This window comes from Amblyomma americanum, chromosome 2 (genome assembly GCF_052857255.1).
Source record: "Amblyomma americanum isolate KBUSLIRL-KWMA chromosome 2, ASM5285725v1, whole genome shotgun sequence".
Lineage (NCBI taxonomy): Eukaryota > Metazoa > Arthropoda > Arachnida > Ixodida > Ixodidae > Amblyomma > Amblyomma americanum.
The window spans coordinates 179,084,126-179,089,125 of NC_135498.1; positions in this window are offsets into that span (position 1 = coordinate 179,084,126).

Consider the following 5,000-nt stretch of genomic DNA (forward strand, 5'->3'; position numbering starts at 1 on the left):
TATGTATAATAGGAAGACGCTATGAACCAAAAGTTATATATCTTGTCAAGGCGTTTATTTGAAGCACAGGTCGGTTGGTCTTGGTTGACCGGCGACACGACGGGCACACTCACAGGCGTCGTTCGAAAAACCCAGCTGCACTTCGTCTGCTTCTTCGTTGTCCCGCTTGAACTCGTCCGCTTCTTCACTGCGCTGCGCCTGTCGGTCCCATTACAATTACTCTCCCTCCGAAAAAGGAGCCATCCTGGCGACTTACGGAGAGGAGAGGATGGGCGGGTCATAGTAAGGCTTGAGGCGCTCAACGTGCACAGTTTCGCGCCCCCGGCGACGGTGGTCCGAAGAGGGAACGAGCGGCTCAACGATATAAGTCACCGGAGAAGTTTGGTGGACAACCCGGTAAGGTCCGTGAAAGCGAGACAGTAGTTTCGTGGCGAGGCCGGGAGTGGAGGAAGGCACCCAGAGCAAAACGAGGGCGCCAGATGGGTATGACGCTGGAGGGTCCGGGGAATCCCGACGGTGCTTCTGATCCCATTGTTGCTGTGTGGTGAAAGAGCGGGCAAGTTGCTGGCATTCTTCGGCATACAGGTGAGCTTCGGAGAGTAAGGTGGTCTCGGAAGGGTCAGGGTGATAAGGAAGGATGGTGTCCATGGTGGATGTAGGCTCCCGGCCATATAAGAGGAAGAAAGGAGAAAACCCCGTTGTTGTCTGAGTAGCGGTGTTATACGCGTACGTGACGAACGGGAGCACTTGATCCCAGTTGGAGTGGGCGGTGTCAACGTACATGGCGAGCATGTCACTCAGAGTGCGGTTGAACCGCTCAGTCATGCCGTTGGTCTGGGGTGATAGGCGCTGGTGTAGCGATGAACGATTTGGCATTGCTTGAGCAGTGCCTCGACGACGTCCGAGAGAAAAACACGGCCGCGGTCACTTAGAAGTTCTTTCGGGGCGCCGTGACGAAGAACAAGACTGTGTAGAATGAAGTGAGCGACATCGTTTGCGGTGGCAGATTTGAGAGCCGACGTTTCAACGTAACGGGTGAGATGGTCAACGGCAACGATGATCCACCGATTATTAGCCGAAGTAGTTGGAAGCGGGTCATAAAGATCAATGCCGACGCGGTCAAAGGGACGGCCAGGGCAAGGTAACGGCTGCAAAGGAGCAGCGGCGGAGTGGGGAGGTTTTTGCGACGTTGGCAGGCGGTGCATGACCGAATGTCCTGACGTATGTAGCGGTACATACCTCGCCAGTAGAATCGCTGACGAAGGCGAGAATATGTTTTCAGTACACCGGCGTGGCCGCATTGTGGAGCGGCGTGAAAAGAGGCACAGATTGTATGTAGCACGGAGGTGTCGAGGGATGACCAACAGCCACTTCCGGCCGTCGGGGAGGTAATTACGGCGGTATAAGAGGCCATCACGAACGGCGAGGTGGTGGGCTTGGCGGCGAAGGGTCCGGGTCGAATGATGCGGCGAGGGAGTGTTCAGGAAGTTTAGCAGATGCAGAGATGCAGCGATGGCGTAGAGGTAGAACATCCGCCTCGCGTGCAAGAGGACCGGGGTTCAAATCCTGGTGCCGCGCAATTCTCCACCGGGTTTTTAAAAAAAAAAAATCCGCGTGTCGATGGAATTGCATAACCAGGCCTGGAGTGCGGCCTTATCTCGGTGCCCAGAACCGACAACGCACTCTCTCACCAGAGCAGGATTTGGCCACCCTGGTGTAGTACTTGGCCACAACCTTCTATGATCAAACCAATTAACCCTCGGCCCTCAGTCCCCAGCGGCTGCAGAGCAACTGACCACGGCGGCGGTCAGACCTGTGACGCAGCGGAGGGTGCTAAGAATCTCTGGCTCCGGACAGGCCGCCATTGGAATCTGAACCTGGCAACGTTTAACGCTAGAACTTTAGCTAGTGAGGCTAGCCTAGCAGTGCTGTTCGAGGAACTAGCGGGAATTAAATGGGATGTGATAGGGCTTAGCGAAGTTAGGAGGACAGGTGAGGCGTATACAGTACTAAAGGACGGACACATACTGTGCTATCGCGGGTTAGAGGATAGACGAGAAATAGGTGTGGGTTTCCTCATTAATAAGGATATAGCTGGCAACATAGAGGAGCTCTACAGTATTAACGAGAGGGTAGCAGCCATAGTAATTAGGCTGAATAGAAGGTACAAGCTGAAAGTGGTGCAGGCCTACGCACCCACATCCAGCCATGATGACCAGACCGTTGAAAGCTTCTATGAGGACGTAGAATCAGCAATGAATAGAGCAAAATCGCAGTACACTGTACTGATGGGCGACTTCAATGCGAAGGTGGGCAAGAAGCAGGCTGACGACCACGCGGTAGGTGACTATGGCATAGGCTCTAGAAATAGCAGGGGAGAGCTATTAGTCGAATTCGCGGATAGAAATAATTTACGGATCATGAATACCTTCTTCCACAAACGAGAAAACAGGAAGTGGACCTGGAAGAGCCCCAATGGTGAGATTAAAAATGAAATCGACTTCATACTATGCGCTAAACCTGGCATCATTCAGGATGTGGCCGTCCTCGGAAGGGTGCGTTGCAGCGACCATAGAATGGTAAGGTCTAGAATTAGCTTAGACTTGAAGAGGGAACGGAAGAAGCTAGCGAAGAAGAAGACCATTAACGAGTTAGCTGTAAGAGGGAAAGCACAGGAGTTTAGGATAGCGCTGAAAAACAGATACTCGGCTTTAACTGAAGAAGATGATCTTGATGTTCATTCAATGCACGATAACCTGACATCAATAATTACGGAGTGCGCAGTAGAAGTAGGCGGTAGGACAGTTCGAAAAGATACCGGGAAGCTATCTCAGGTGACGAAAGATCTGATTAAGAAGCGCCAAAACATGAAGGCATCTAACACTACCGATAGAATAGAACTAACGGAGCTATCAAAGTTAATAAATAAGCGCAAGGTAGCCGACATAAGGAAGTTTAATATGGAGAGAATCGAGCATGCTATAAAGAACGGAGGTAGCCTAAAACCAGTGAAGAGGAAACTAGACATAGGTGAAAACCAGATGTATGCATTAAGAGACAAGCAGGGCAATGTCATTAGCAAAATGGATAAGATAGTTAACGTAGCCGAAGTGTTCTACACAGACCTGTACAGTAGCCAATGTAATCAGAGCGCTAATGAGAAAGACAGCAGTGCACAGCAATGCGTCATCCCGCCAGTAACGAAAGATGAAGAAAGCCTTAGAAGCAATGAAAAGAGGAAAAGCAGCTGGGGAGGATCAGGTAACAGCAGATCTCTTGAAGGATGGAGGGGACATCGTGCTAGAAAAACTAGCCACCCTGTATACGCAATGCCTTATGACCTCGACTGTACCAAAAGCTTGGAAGAATGCAAACATTATCTTAATTCATAAGAAGGGAGACGCCAAGGACTTGAAAAATTACAGGCCGATCAGCTTACTATCCGTTGCCTACAAAGTATTTACTAAGGTAATCGCTAATAGAGTCAGGGCAACGTTAGACTTTAATCAACCAAATGATCAGGCAGGCTTTCGTAAAGGATATTCCACAATAGATCATATTCACACTATCAATCAGGTGGTAGAGAAATGCGCAGAATATAACCAACCTCTATATATAGCTTTCATTGATTACGAGAAAGCATTCGACTCAGAGGAAACCTCAGCAGTCATACAGGCATTGCGTAATCAGGGGGTAGAAGAGCCTTATGTCCAAATACTGGAAGATATATATAGCAACTGCACAGCTACTATAGTCCTCCATAAAGTCAGCAATAAAATTCCAATAAGGAAGGGCGTCAGGCAAGGAGACACGATCTCGCCAATGCTGTTCACCGCATGTTTGCAGAAGGTATTTCGAGGCCTGAATTGGGAATAGTTGGGAATAAGAATAAATAGAGAATACCTAAATAATCTGAGATTTGCTGATGACATTGCCTTGCTGAGTCACTCAGGAGGTGAACTGCAAATCATGATCAACGAGTTAGACAGACAGAGCAGATCGATGGGTCTAAAAATTAACATGCAGAAAACCAAGGTAATGTTCAACAGTCTAGCAAGGGAACAGCAGTTCACAATTGGCAGCGAGAGCCTAGAAATTGTGCCGGAATACGTCTACTTAGGGCAGGTAGTGACAGCTGATCCGGATCATGAGAGGGAGATAACTAGAAGGATAAGAATGGGGTGGAGCGCATATGGCAAATTCTCGCAGATCATGAGTGGCAGTTTACCAATTTCCCTCAAGAGGAAAGTGTACAACAGCATAATCTTACCGGTACTCACCTACGGGGCAGAAACGTGGAGGCTAACGAAAAGAGTTCAGCTTAAGTTAAGGACAACGCAGCGAGCCATGGAAAGAAAAATGATAGGTGTAACGTTAAGAGATCGGAAGCGGGCAGAGTGGGTGAGGGAACAAACACGGGTTAATGACATCCTAGTCGAAATCAAGAGAAAGAAATGGGCTTGGGCAGGGCATGTAATGCGAAGGCAAGATAACCGCTGGTCTTTAAGGGTAACGGAGTGGGCTCCAAGAGAAAGTAAGCGTAGCAGGGGGCGGCAGAAGGTTAGATGGACGGATGAGATTAAGAAGTTTGCAGGCAAAGGGTGGATGCAGCTGGCAAAGGATAGGGTTAATTGGAGAGACATGGGAGAGGCCTTTGCCCTGCAGTGGGTGTAGTACGGCTGATGATGATGATGATGATGATGATTCAAGGATCCTTCAGTTGTTCGGAGAGCATATCAGGGATGTTGAACGAAGAGAATTCGTAGGCACAGACGAGGGCAGAGGTTGACTCGCATGGGAGTGGTGAACGAGAAAGGGCGTCGGCGTCCGAGTGCTTGCGGCCGGAGCGATAAATGACGTGTATATCAAACTCCTGGAGACGTAAAGCCCAGCGGGCGAGTCGGCCAGAAGGATCTTTGAGGGAGGATAGCCAGCATAGGGCGTGGTGGTCTGTGACGACATAGAAGGGCCGGCCGTAAATGTAAGGGCGGAACTTGGCA